A 15,521-nucleotide genomic window follows, 5' to 3' on the forward strand; every position below is an offset into this window, starting at 1 on the left:
CTCTTGTTGAAAATGTTTCATTTTCAGAATCAAGTCTCGATTTTTATAAACTTGTCATTTAAAAATTTTCAATAATAGCGTTTTATGTCTCTCATTAACTGCATAATTAATTCGTATAAACTAGATTTCAGCAAGCGTTCCCAAAAGAGATAAATATCTCTCAAACATAGCAACTTGTGGTTCGTATCTCCGAAATCCTTTTACTTAATGTTGTTCAAAAGGTGGATGATTTGGCGACCATCCAGAATGATCTGTCTTGAACTTTTCCCACACTAACCCGGTTTTCTCTCACGTAACTTTTTTTATTCGTCGAAACACCTCACTTAACATGTCGCCAAGGTTGGAATAAAACTTTTATTCCCAGTTTCATTTTTTTCCCGTTTCCTCACTTTTTTTTTTTTTTGCATTAAAGATCTTCTTTGGGTATGATTTCTGACGTGTGTCAAAAAACTGCCGATTTTCTTAACAAGTTTCGGAGAAGATTTTATTTGGAAGTTGGCACTTGACTTTTTGAGAGCGTCTAGAAAGTTTTTTCCCCCTTTAATTTGGTCGAACGTTTCTTTTTCTTTCGTACTTGAGCATAATGGAAAATCTTAAATTATTCTATTGCTGTATGGTTTCTTATTGAAGAGGGATTCGTGTCTCAAAAAGACATTGTCGAACATAAAAATCAATCGAAAATCAAGTATATAAAATTTTAAGAAATTAAAAAGAATATTTTGAAAATAAGACTAAAAAGTGTGGAATATGTGTGCATGTAGGAATTACTGTAGTTGGAACAAAATGTTTTGGGAGTTTGGGGATGCTCACGAAACGAAAAGGTGGTTTGAAACTAATTTACATTACATCTGCTTCATTTTTGTAAAAGAAAAAAAAAAATCCAAAAGTTCCAAGGAACGGGTTTCTCTCCCTTTTTCTCTCACTCCTCCCCCCCCCCTCCAACTGCAGTATTGCTTGTCGGTCTAATTTCATGCCTTAGGACCCCTTCAACTTTTGAGTTCCAAAAGTAGTTTTTAAAATTCGAAATAAACGGACAAAGCTATTTCACAGTTAAAAAACCTTGTCAACATTTCCTTTTAGAGGATTATTGAATTTTGTGCCACATCTTATTCGACTTCAATAATATTTAACTCAAAGACGTTTTTAATTACGGAAAGTTTTGAAGCATATATTATTGCTTTGAGATTTACAGGCATAGCTTGCTGGCTCGATGTTTTCAAATTACAGTGAAACCCCCTCCTAACGGACACCCCTTTAATGCGGACACCCCTCTTATGCGGACAGTTTTTAATTCCCCGGCAGAGAGACATTAAACCTAATGTATAAGGAACCTCTCTCGTACGGACACACCCTCAAATACGGACAAGGACACCCCTTTTCGAAGTCATTTACATTGATATATCCTTTTTTGCGGATAGTATTTAAAACTTGAGAATTAAATAGCTACTCCATTGAAAGGCTTCATTTAATGCAAAGTCGACCAGCTTATACGGAGATAAAAAAAATATTTCTTTGCAATTTTACTTTGCATCTACTGCGTAGCAAAAAATTTTCAGCTTGACACCGAAATGCATTTTTCATTCCAAAATAACATCATCAAATCGTCAAAAATAAAAGAAAAGAAAAGAGAAAATGATTATTCTGCAAGTTTCTGTCTGTATACCCCCCACCCTCCCCCGTTGCCTTGTTCCTTTTCAGATGACTAACAAGCAGGCGTGTTGTGTCTAAGTGGAGCCGAGTTGACGCGCCATCTAACAAAAAATATTTTATAGAGAGTAAAAGTAAAGCCAATGCAATATCATAAAGTAAACTTAAGGGTAAAAGCATTCAGTTGTTTCATCGTTCTCATTGAAATGGCTCTGAATACTCATCGTCAGCGTCGTACTCTTTCTCTTAAAGAAAAAATTGAAGTTATAGATTTCGCAGAAAAAAAATAAAATTGGAATACGGAACATTGCTGAAAAGTTTGGTGTGGGACGCACACAAATTTGCTGTATATTAAAAGGAAAAGAGAAGTTTAAGAAAGAACAGGGTTGGCAAAAACCCGGTTTTTTTAAAAAAAAGCCCATGGACCCCAGGGTTTTTTGGGTTTTTTTTAAATAAAACCCAAAAAAAACCCAACTAAAGTTGGGTTTTTTAAAAAGAAATGTGGGTTTTTTTGTCTTTTTTTAGGGAAAATGTGGGGTACTTGTAGCATATTGTAGCATAAGTATATGGACAAAGTGCAAAGATTATCTTCGGGTAAAAAGCTGGAAAACTAGTTAAAATTCAGAGTTTTATGAAGAAAAGTATAAAAGACGAAAAAACCCAAGAATGTTTAAGTTTCAGATTTTTTAATTTTCATTATTACCAACAGTTAAGGCAAAGTTACTTCTCGAGTGATAAAATCTATTGATCGTTTTTTAATTACTACATTTTTTTTTTTTTTTTTGCATTTTACTTTATAGTATTTCATTTCGTTATGCAAAACTACTGTAGAACCTCAATTAGTTTAAATCCCTTTTTACTGAATTCCAGCTTAATCAAGACATTTCTTTGAATTTTATGTTGCCTGTTTTTCTATTTCTGTGTACAGGGTAAGAAATATTTAATTTTTTTGTAAAATAATGAAAATACTGTACCTGTTCTGTTTTCTGTCGACCGTTTGAAAAATCTGTTTATTTCTAAAAAATTTACCTTGTGTTTATTCGAGATTTGTGACGTGTTGGTTAGCAGAAAATAATTTACATGAAAGCCTTTTAACTAGATTAGTTTCTTCTGTACAATCTACAAATATTGAGAAAATCAGACGTGACAGGACTTGGTCAAGATAATTTGAATTATTTATTGACCAGTTAAAGAAAAAGTTAAATACATTTATTTAAAATCTTTGAAGTATATTTTTTAATGGCCGTTAAGAGTTAAGAAATACTATTAAAGCTCAAAATCCATTTTTCATGTTCATTGTCTGTGGTGAAGAACAAATAAAAAAGAAGTTTAAATTGTGAAAGTATTTAAATTAATTAATTTTTTTAAAAACTTTTCACAAAATTTAAAAAAAACCCAAAAGTGGGCTAAATAATGGGTTTTTTTGAATGGGTTTTTTCAAAAAAACCCATTGGGTCCAACCCAATTGGGTCCAATTCGGCCAACCCTGAGAAAGAATGGTTCATAAATGGAAACCAAGAGAAGAAAAAAAGATTTTCCTAAAAGTAATGCCCTTGCAGTGGATAAAATTGTGTTTAAATGGTTTGTGTCCGCAAGAAGCAAAAATATTCCGATTTCTGGCCCTATTTTACAAGAAAAGGCGAAAGAAGCAGCTACTGAAATGGGTATAGAAAATTTCAAAGCTTCCAATGGATGGTTAGATCGTTTTCGAACGAGACATGATATCGTTTTTAAAAAAATATGTGGTGAATCCATGGATGTGGATGCTGACGTTTGCGAGAAATGGTTTGAGAAAGTGCCTAGTTTGATTGAAAATTACGAGCCATGTGACATTTATAACATTGATGAGACCGGTTTGTTTTATAGAGCTCTGCCAGATAAAACCTTAACTTTACGGAAAGAAAACTGCTCTGGTGGCAAAATCTCCAAAGAACGCTTAACAGTTTTGTTGGGTGCCAGCATGGATGGTACAAAATTAAAACCAGTTGTCATCGGAAAAGCAGCCAGACCTCGGTGTTTTAAAGGACTGGATATAAAAAAAATTACCTGTAGACTGGTATTCAAATAGAAGAGCGTGGATGACAACCAGTGTCATATCTGATTGGCTTGTAACTTTTGATAAGAAGTTGGGGAGAGAAAAAAAGGCATATTGTTATTTTTATGGACAACGCGCCCTCCCATCCCAAAGACTTTCACTTGAAAAAATATAGAAATAGTCTTCTTGCCAGCAAACACAACATCGAAATGCCAACCTATGGATGCTGGGATAATTCAAGTATTTAAAATTCAATACAGACAACTAGTTATGAAGCATTTAATCAATAAAATGGAAGAAACTAAAACAAGTAGCGAATTGTCCAAAACAATTGATGTGTTAGATGCAATCAGCTGGGTTAAGCACGCATGGAAGGAAGTTAAAAAAGAAACAATAGTAAGTTGCTTTAATCGCGTTGGATTCAAAAAAGGATCTGCCACAGAGGAAATTGACAACGAAGTTGATTGTGACAATGATGGATCCGATTTGCAGTCGTTAATGCAACAAGCAGGGTTCACAAATGTGACCGCTGAAGACTATGCTCCCATCGACGACCAAGTTTTCACTGAAGAAAGCGAAACAGAAATTGCAAGCATAGTGCGCGAAATTAACGAAGATCATACAGTTGAGGATGACGATGAAGATGAACTGTCCGTAAAAGAAGACGTTAAAACAATTAAAAATGTTAACGAAGCTTTAAGCGTATTAGATGGACTCAGGGAATTTTCAATTAAACACAACGATCCTAAAGGACTAGACTTGGTACAAGAACTTAAGATACATTTCGAAAATGAAAGACTTTCATCGATCAAAACATATCAACAGACATCAATCAAACAATTTTTTAAAAGTACAAATTAGGTATGTAATTTTTATGCGAACCTGTTATTTAAATCTCTTTGAGTGTGCAAAACTGTAATATTTGAATTTAACCTGATAAAATAATTGTTTATTATGTATATGTTGGTAAAAACTAGTAAATTAAAAAAAATCTATGCATATGAAAGAGTAGAATTCACACATATTTCATTTAAGATTTCAAAAAACATAAAGAAATAACTAAAGTTAATTAAATTAAAAAAACCTCTGTAAAGCGGACACCCCCTCTCTTACGGACAAAAAAGTTTGTCCCGTTAGTGTCCGTAATAGAGGGGTTTCACTGTACTTGTGCTAAAAACAAAAAAAATTCAATTCACCGAGAAATAACTGAAATAAAATTACAATACATAGCCAATCGAATTTCTTGAAATAACCACAGAGTTATTTCAAACAAATTCTTTTCTGTTTTCTCAGAAAACATGCGCTTGTCAATTTAATAAGACGTTTTTGTTTGTTTTGCTTGTAATAAAACTGACAGTTTCCACCTCTAAGTCAAAAGAAACGATATTTTTGTACTTTTCATTCGGCGTTCGTAATTGTCCTTTTGTCTGCATTTCTAAAGAAAGAAGAACTTTTTCTGGCGCTTTTCTCATTTGATATTTTACGAAGCTCTTTTACTTTCTCAATTGCATCTGAAAAAAAATCCGTAAGAACCATTTAATTTTTGTGGTTGTTCTGACTCGAAGTGTTCCAAGAGTAAATTTATGATGTTCCTCTTGGTTTAAGTAATATGTAAGTATTATTCCATAATACTTTTTAAAATGTAAAATAATTGCTGTTTACCCACGTTTGCTATGGAATTGCTTCCATAGTTTAGAGGAGTCCATCGCTTTCAGTTTAGAGAAGTCCATCTAAAAGGGAAGGGAAATGAAAAGTTTGTTCCATTGTGCCCATAAGTTTCCGTAATTTCAGTAAAATTCACCTTCATTTAGAGACTAAACACGTATCTAAAAAAAGTCAAACTGCCATCCCTGCAAACAAACAGGTTATTTCCGTTTCTAATTGTAAACCCGATGTTAACCTTTCCATCTCATCAGTGGTCTTAAAATATCAGATTTATTTATTTATTTTTTTTAGGATAACATCTTCATTTTATTGAACAAGCATGTGAGAAATTTAAAAACATGAAAGAAGCAACGACAGAATCGGGAAATCATTCATATAAGGATACGATTTTAAAAAATATTTTAACAAAATGAATTGAACTTTGCGTTTTTTGTTTACTATAGAAACAGGTCTCATAAAAATGTGAAACATATTGTGAAATTTTGAATTTTTATTTCTTGCTAGGGCTGTGTATTCTATTGCCCCTTCTTGCCAAACAAACTCCTTTTCTCTGGAATGCAATGGTTCAATTCCTCGTAGTTCATTTTAGTCAGGTCGCGCAGAAGAAATGTTTGCATGCATGCAGACGGACATAAACGCACAGCAAATTGGCTCCATTTGAGGCCAAATAACTTTTTTTTATCTCTTTAAAGCAACTGTTGAAGCCCACAGTGTCAATTGGATTTAAAAAAAATATTGGTGACCTAAAACAAAGTCGCTGTGCGTTAAAGTGTTAAAACATGTAAGTCAGTCAAATTTCAAAAATAAGAAAAATTACGAATCCAATACGTTCTTCAATGCATTGGATGCAAAAGAAATAATTGATGATAAATTTGTTTGACACATTTCTAAGCTCAAAAATAAACTTTAAGAACTAAAAATGAAAGTTCTTAATTTTATTTAACTTTTAAAGACTTATTTTTTTTAACGACTACTTGGAGAAAAAGAGGAAAATTGTTTTTCCCCTTGAAGTTTAAGTATTTCCTGAAAGAGACGTAACTGAGCTCTGTTGTGCGCAAATTAATTTGAACTCTTTATTATTATTATTTTTTAATATACTGTTTCAGTACCTTATAAATGTTTCTTGGAACTGTAACTAGAAAGCGCTGATTTTAAGCAATATATTTATTCAAAAATTTTGTTAAAAAATCCTTCAGACCTTATTTTCGTTTTATTAATTAAGGTGACTTTTTTTTTCTTCTTTTTTTCAAAACGGGACAGTTAACAACCTAAGCAACTACATAAAAAATTCATATTTTTTAGTTTGTGCTTTATTCAAGAAAAGAAAACAGATGAACATCTCAACTCTTTGTGCTCCGCAGGTACTTTCAAAGGCTAGAATCAATCTGCAATTTAAAATATACTTTCAGTCCAACCACGGATTGTATGGAAATGGCAAACGTCCAGTTAAGACGAGTTTATCTGAATGAAGGAGGAAAGCAAAAATTTGATGCTCGTGTTCCGCTTATTTAAATATCTCTCTATTTGAATATATCTATCTCTGCTGAATTTAGAAGCTAACATACTACATCTGCAAAAGCTGGCATACCTAAAAACTAATAGATGCATCCATTTCCGCCTGCAAACCGGATGTTGCCTTTTTATACAATCCGTGGTCAGACAGTAATTCATCAAAATATCAGTGGTACATCCGGGATCAACGCTAACTACTTTCCGATGTTATCGATAAATGGCATTTCTAGCTCTATAAAGCTGAAAAAGTTTTGACAGGATATTTTTACGCCTATGTGTATCATTCTAATCAATATCCGTTTCTGCTAATTCATAATTTGGGGTATAATGGCTAACTCCTCCACAACAAAATATTTTATCGTGGTTTGACCAGCATATATGTATATGTATCTTTTTTGGTCCATATATTATTGTGTCTACACATTAGGATTCGACCGATGCACCGGCCTGGCCTATGGCAAAAATTTATCCATCGGCATTGGCGGCTAAAGCTAACATAGGGAAAACATCGGCCCATTGGCCTTGAAAAACACCTAAATACGGATGTATGGTCGATGTTTTTTGGAAAAGAAGGGGAAAAAAACCTAACTTTTATTTATCTAATTTTTACTGTATAATTAAACGTAAGTACAGCATAAGGCCCGATGTCAGGTAGCAAAGGGACCAACACCAATTTTGGATTTCGGAGCATGCCGAATTTTGAGTCAATACCAAAATTTTCCCAAAATTCATGGCAGGCACTTATCAAACAATCACTTCATTGAGAGTTTTAAGAATTTTACGTGCCTGAATTAAAATAATTAACTCATATGTTAACGTGTCAATCAAGCAATTTGGACAAAAAACGAGGTGCAAATTTCGGGAGTCGGAGGAAAAAATTCCAAAATTTTTTCTTCCCGAAAATAAATCGAAAATTTCGTTATTTTCCGGATTTTTAACTTAATTTTGTAAACTTAATACTAAAGAAATAAATACCCTCATATTCTAACACATAATCTGGCCCTTAATTGAAGACTTGAACTGCAGCAAAAGCTCTATCATAAGTTCGAGAAATGACGAATTCAGTGTTTGTATGATGGGGGTAATTAGAAGTCCATATTGTTCGTTTTCTCTTTTAACGCCTAAAATGAAGACTAGTGTTTTCACTGAAGTCTGTATTTATAATTTTATAGTTCGTCACCTTAAAAAGATTTTTTTTTTTTTTTTGATGGGGGAGCAGGAATGAAAAATGAAAAAAAAGTACATTGCCTAAAATTGTATATTTAACTTCCCCTAGGTTATATTGTGCTATATAAATTTTAAAAATAAGTTCTCTTCAACTATTAAGAAGAAGGGCTAAAGTAAACGAAATCACGAAATTTAAATATTATTCAATGTTTTCTATTACTATTGAGTATCAAAATAATATTCAAAAAATTACAAAAATGCTTTTATTCCTTCAAGCCAATTATATCTTTCAGATAACTAACGTGCATTTTAATCAGATTTTTCTTAACAGGCGCTTTAAATCTTCACGAACCAAATAAGATTGAGAAGCAATCTTCGAGAGTTTGTGAGCAGCAACGAGCAGGATGCGGTGCCCCCTAGTTGTTGCAAATTACTTATTTCAACACTGTAACAATTCTTTAACACCAAGCAAAGTTTTATTTATTTATTTATTCATTTATTTTTCTTCAAAGAAAACCTCACCGGGCCAAAATTCTTTTTGACCTGTTTTTAATGGAATGCGAGTTACTTTTTTTTTTCCTAAGAAACGAAGAAAAAGGGAAAAACCCTTACAGGTCCGAAATTTTGTTTCTTAAATTTTTAACGGTGACACCGGTTCGCGAACATGTTTCAAAAGTTTTTGCCGGTCCGCGGGTCACAAAAGGTTGAGAAACGCTGTTTTAGAGAACGGTATTCGGTAATCTCTTTTAAAAATCAGGTTTGCTTGTTTTCTGACGCCACGTCAATTTTATTTATTTATTTATTTCAAAATTCAATTTTCAAATCGTTCAAGGTTTTGTAGTATGTTTTTGCGTAATCTGCATAACATTTGCATTTATTTTTGAATAGCAGTGAAAAATGTAAATTACCTTGTTTTTCTTACTTTGATGACCTGTCATTCTTCTGAAAGGGCGATAAGTTCCAATCTCACTTTCTGTACGGTCCCTTTCAACTTTGTTCTGGAATATCCCCCTGAGTTTTGGTCGCACAAATGTTTTGTGTCAATAATAGTTTTCATTGGAGATTACTTCTCTAAATATAAGTAAGGAGACCTAGGACCCGTATAAAAAGTTAAATTTTGTATTTTTGACTCATTTTTATCTTTGCTTCAAACTTTCAATATCTTAACTCTGCATCTGATTTTGAACATTTTTGCTTTTGGAAGTATACATCTAGAAGTAATGGTTGCGAAAATAAAGGTCTTGCATGTCTCTGGCATTTATATACAGTCGGACCTCCGTATATCGAAGTAGCAAATTGCCGGAAAAAAAATCGATATATAGAAATTTCGATATATAGAAACAATCTGTTTTTATCACAAAAGTCTCCTAAAACATTAAAATTAAAGCTAATTTTCTTGTATGAAACCCAATTTCTAATTTATACGAGCATCGGATTAAACGAAAGTTAAGAATTAAAAAATTAACAGAAATTACACTTTTGCGCCTTCATACATCTTCATTCTTCGGCAATTCAACGTGATCCGCAACATTAGAGTATTTTCGTTATGACAATGTAATCGAGAGAAAATTAAAAAACCAATCTACTTAACCTGAATGATTTTTATTGAAGCTAAAAAGATTAAAAATGATAATCAACAGACAAAAGGGATAACTTGAAACTGATTTTACAGTGTTAATGTTTACAACTAAGATTTGAAATGAACTTGACGGAATTTAAGAACTCCAGAACGGAACAACGACCTATCTTCACACCCCTCAACCCCGCAAAGATTCCTTGCGAGTTTCATAGCAACCTTTAGTGAACATAATTTTCTCCCCTAATCTTCATTTTTCATGAGACAAACAGTCTAAAGTGGAAAAAAAAATCTACGAATGTCTCGAGAAAAATTTCGATATATAGAGAATTTTTCGATATATAGAAACAAATTTTCTATGTAATGAACATGGAAATGTGCTTAGATTTCGATATATAGAAAATTTCGATATGTGGAAGTTCGATATATGGAGGTCCGACTGTATATATGCATGCCAGAAGCTTCTATTTAGCCATCATTATCATTTATCTGTACTTTTTTTTTTTTAATATGTCTTGTCTTCGATTTCTACACTGTTCTGAATGCTTTAAAAATGTTTGAAACTTTCATTTTGGCCGTCTTTAGTAAAGTGTTTCCATCGGCATCGACCATCGGTTATTTCATTTGAAACAAAAAGTAATTGGTATCGGCCCATCGACCAAAAATTGCCATCGGTCGAGCACTACTACGCATATATGGGCCAAGCATCGGTAAAGTACTTTGTTGCGTAGGGGCGTTTCAAATACTTTATTGTGGATTGACCATTTTATATTTATAATGCAAAAAATTTCGTGAGGACATTTATCCTGATCTTAAAGAAGAATAAAATTCTTGGCAAGATTTTATACTATTTACTTTCCCAATCAACATCATTTTAAGAACTTTGATTTGTTTTTTCGACAATCTACAAATTGTTCATACATAAAAAATACATTTTGCACAGATGCATTGGGGCACAACAAACACAAAATATATAATTATGCGATAGATCATAAAATAGAAATTATCGGTCTGAAATCAACATTTCAGATCGAGAATTTTCCAATTCCATTCTGTCGCTTCAGAAAACTGGATATTTTATCGTCCCGCAACTATGTGCTCGGAAAACGGAACAAGCTACTTGAAAACAGGATTGTCCTCCTTCAAAACGGGACGTATGGTCACCTGATTAACTACATACAATCGTCTAGGATTTTATACAAAAACATATCGTTCTTGCAACACAACTAGTTCTCAATTCCACAAGATGATTTTGTTCCGATTCTTACACAATCTTTATAAAATAAGATTTATAGCCCACTTTATGCGGCAGCTTCAAGCCTCAAGCATTGTTAATTAAAGAGCGGAAAATGGAACCGAATGTCATATCGATTTGTGAGGAACAGAAATGGCGGCTGTTCCGAGTCTTTCCCACCTAAGCACTGAAAATGTCATTAGAAATATACCTCTCCATTCGATAGGCTGCGTATGTTGTTAAGTAGTTGTTTCTAATGTTGTCTAACTAATAATTTAAACTATTTCTTGTCAAGGACTGCCGAGTAATTGTAAGTGCACCCTGAACTACGGCTTGATTACTTCTGCTTTAATCAAAACGGGGAAAGCTCAAATTATGTTAGTCATATGGGCAACAATCACTTCCGGAGTTAGAAATTATTTATTGCATATGAATCAAGCTTGTTTTACGCAAGATATTCGGATTTCATTAGTAAGCTAGCAACTGTTAAAGATATATCAACATCTTAATTACTTGAATACTAATATATTGAAAGGCGCGTAATATTTCACTTTCAATTGGTTGAAGTAGGGTCAGTTGGGGTAAAAGGAAACATGGGGTAGTTGTAATTAAGCTCACTTGTGGTAATTTTTTCACTAAACTGTTCTTGAGTGATGACTAATTAGTGAACTTACGCAGTACAAATATTATTTGGGGATTCATAAAAGTACTTACATTCACGAAGATAAAGCATTCATTTCAAAAATACCAATTCATCCCATAACAGCCGAGTTTTTGTCAAGCGTAACCTCACTGTCTAAAAACTTAACATCATAAAAAACTATTATTTCACTGAAATTTGAAAAAAATATATATATTGAAAATTTAGATTATTTAGATAGAAGATTTGAATATTTAGAGCAGTTAATTTTTCTCGTACAAATTTTTGCTTCATAAATTTTTAAAATACAAGTTCTATTATCTTTTAAAGTTTATTAACACATATCATTCCTATTATTATGAAGGAAAGTCTGTTTGCATGTGCTTCTGTGTGTTATTTTCCAATGTACAAGCAAGTTTACAATATTTATAGACAATGTGGCACACTGATAGACTGAAGAAAGAGAACGTACTCTTTTAACTGGATTTTTTAATTCTAAATTCTGTTCGGTGACTATAAATTTAGTTTCTTACATTAAAATAAAGAACTGTGTCAAGTAGTAGTTCCGCCATAAACGCTTAAGCAGCCGTTCGAAGGAGTAAACGTGTTTTAAAATGATCAATATGTTAAAAATAATTACAATGTGTTTTTGTAAATTAAAAATACAAAAACTGGAATTATGGAAATTAATTTCATTTTGTCCTTTTTTTTTGCTATATCCAATGTCCAGTCTGTTTGCGTCAAATAATTAATACTCCATCGTAAATTTTAAAGAAAAGTATTCATTTGAAAATAGAAATAAAATAAAGTTGATTCAATTATAACTTTTGAGAAAAAAGTCTAGTGAATTCCATTTTTTTCTCCAAAACAAATAGCAGAAAATTAACATAAATGATTAACAGTTTAGAACCGTAATTAATTTTCTTTGTTTTACTGTATCATTCAGAAAAAGATATATGGCTTTTACCGTTAAATTGAGCTTCTTTTTGCAAAGAAAATGTGGTAAAACTATTATATGTATTGTCAAAGTCCCAAGCGCTAATCTTTTTAGACAATGACAAAATACTGCTTTTCGTATGAATAATTCATCGATAAAAACTTTTCAGTTTTTTAAAAGCTTGAAAATAACTCTGGACAGTGATGTTGACTGAAATGTTTTTTCCCCTGTTGTCCATTATCCCTTCACGTGAATGTGACAGGACAGTGATAAAATACTAAGAGACAAAAACAATTTACTGCTTGTATTTGCCAGAGAAAATAGACGAGTGAAAAGACGAGAGTAAGAAATATATTTAAGGTTGTATTGTTTGCGGTTGGGAATTCGTAATTTGTTGACAGTTAGTTGAAGAGGAGTAGAGAAATATATGTTTTGGAACTCCAAGACAAACATAGGAAATTAGTAATTTAATGCTCATGCTAATACAGGGAATATTCAGGGAGAACCAATCGGTAATTTACTGAATCTAACTTGTCTCGCGTTCAATCTTCGAGTTGAATCGAACCATTGCTTCGGTCACTCGTCTGGTCTGCTAATTCTATATTAGCTACCAGTTTGTTTGGCACTCTTGGCTTCCTTAAGAGGTTTTCCATCTCCAGCTCAGTCACTTTCCTATGCCGGGCTGATGAGTGCTAATAAGCACGAAAATGCAGTCCTCGGCTGGAAATGACTGAGCTGGAAATGCATTTCACGTATACAAGTATTTATTACCTTTCATTCTTGTTGTCGTGTGCCAGCCAAGCTGGTAAGTTGGGGAGTGCTGCTTTACTTTTCCAACTGTACCGTAATTTGGTGTGAAGTCCGACTTCCACAGTACACACGTTTATTGGGTAGGCTACCATTCACAGCATATTTACACAAAGAAAGGACAAGAACAGGAGAGAGAGAAAGTACATCCTTGCTCGAGTCGGGATTTGAACCCGGGACCTCCTTATCACAGTAAGACTTCTCTGATCACTAGATAAGGCTTCCGGCTATTACCTTTTATTGGAAATATCTATTGAAAAACGTGTAACAACAGTCAAAGAGTTGAAGTCGGATTGCTTTTGAAGTAAAGGAGCAGTTAGTCGAGGGCTCAATATTCCAGAAGTCGGAGTCGGTCATTTTCTCACGAAGCTGCCAGTGTTTGAGGAATCGTACCCATATTAATGTTGGGTTAAATGAGTCGGAGTGCAAAGCTCTGAAATTCTCGGAGTCAGTCATTTCCGCTATGATCTATATTTATTTTTATGTTATTTCCAGAGAGCATTTTTTTTTTAATTTAAGGATTATGTTACTAATAGAAATTTGCGCAAGAGTCACTGTCAAGTTTAATCACATCAAATGTTTCTTAGCCCATGACTCAGGGCTTAAAGTGTAAGGAAGCTAAAATAAAATCTGATGACTGTAGGACTCTTGGGTTCGTTTTAGTGGATTATTCAGTCGTAAGGTTGATAGTGAATCATGTTTTGCTGGTAAACATTTAAGAACATAATTTAGAACGGCATATGTATTGTGTTTTTATTTACTGATTAGAATTTAAGAACGGCATATGTATTGTGTTTTTATTTACTGATTAGTATCGAGGAAAATGTAAAATCTGAAAACTTTGGAAGAAACCGTTTTTTTACTTCACTAATTCGTTTTTGTTATTGAGTCCCAAAAAGATGTCTGTAGGCTTGAGTTTCCAATGATCTCTTGACTAGTAATTAATAAAATAATCTTTTAAGGCAGCAAACAACACATTTTTTGAAAACGTTTTGACTGTCATTTAAATTTTAAGAGATTATTTCAAATCATTAAATTATTGATTTAACTTGATTACCAATTAAATTTACGTTGCCATTGCAAAATATTTTTACATCAAAACAAAAACCTTTTTGGAACTCCACCCAAAAGCGGATACAATAGTTTTAAACGTAATGCCAAGTAACACTATCCAGAAGACTTGAGTTCGTCATGTTTCTTAAATTCTTTTAAGTGACCACCGTAGAGCGATCGATGTCTCTTCTTTCTTCTTGCTGACTGGACACATAACCTTCTACCATTTTATTAACATCGTTTTAGACTTGTGGATTCCCCTAACTGTCTTTTGTGTGGTGAAGAAGTTGATATGTATGGTGGGTACCTGTGGAACTGCTGTGTTCTCTAAAATGTCCGCATTTTAGCGCTGAATGCAGAAATGACATTTTTTTTTCCCCTCATCACTCTTTTTTTTTTTTTTTTGATTTAAAATCAAAATTTGCAAAAGACAAATGGAAAACGAAAAAGGTAAAGGAAGAAAAAATTCAAACCCAGACTATTTTTTTTCCTTACATTTTATTATTTTTTAATTTGTATAATACATTATTGTGGGGAAAAATGGCACAAAAAAGTATTTTACTTATTCCATTTTTATTCATTCTTTATTTTATTTTTTTATTTCTTGAAGTCGTATTTTTTTCATTTGTCTTGTGAAGAATCCTTATGTTGTGGGGAACAGGGAAGAAGATTTGTGGATTTTGAGCTAAAAATAACTATGAATTAACTAATGAAACCTAATGAACCTAACCAGCACAGATTAAAACTCTCAATGAAAGTTATTTTTTTTTTATCATTGCTAGTAAACATCTCAGAATTTGTCCGTGGGATGAAATCGCTGGACATGATCTTCGAATTTTGTATGAAGTTATCACTTGTCAAATTAAGTAATTATAGATTCAAGTTGGTGAACATTCTCAACAGCATCTGATAAATGTACCACTTTATATCCTTAGTTTGCATGTTCTATTTCTGTTCTGTTTTAAGAAAAAAATTGTAAATTAATGTAAATGTGCGTGAAATTATTTATTAAAATACTATGTCTTTTTTTCCTCTAGGTAAGTTTCAATATCCTTTGCTTTCTTCTTGTTTACTGTGGTAAGTAGTATCACTAAAATTATTTTTTTGCTTTTAAAATGTTATCTTTATTAAAACCATATTTAGTAAAAGAATAATCTTTTTTTCATTTAGTGCACATTAGTTGGAAATAAATGTTTTAAAATAAGCTCTTCAAATGACGAAATAACCACGTTTACGTGCGTTTTTCCC

The sequence above is a fragment of the Uloborus diversus genome, chromosome 1, assembly GCF_026930045.1.
Source record: "Uloborus diversus isolate 005 chromosome 1, Udiv.v.3.1, whole genome shotgun sequence".
NCBI lineage: Eukaryota > Metazoa > Arthropoda > Arachnida > Araneae > Uloboridae > Uloborus > Uloborus diversus.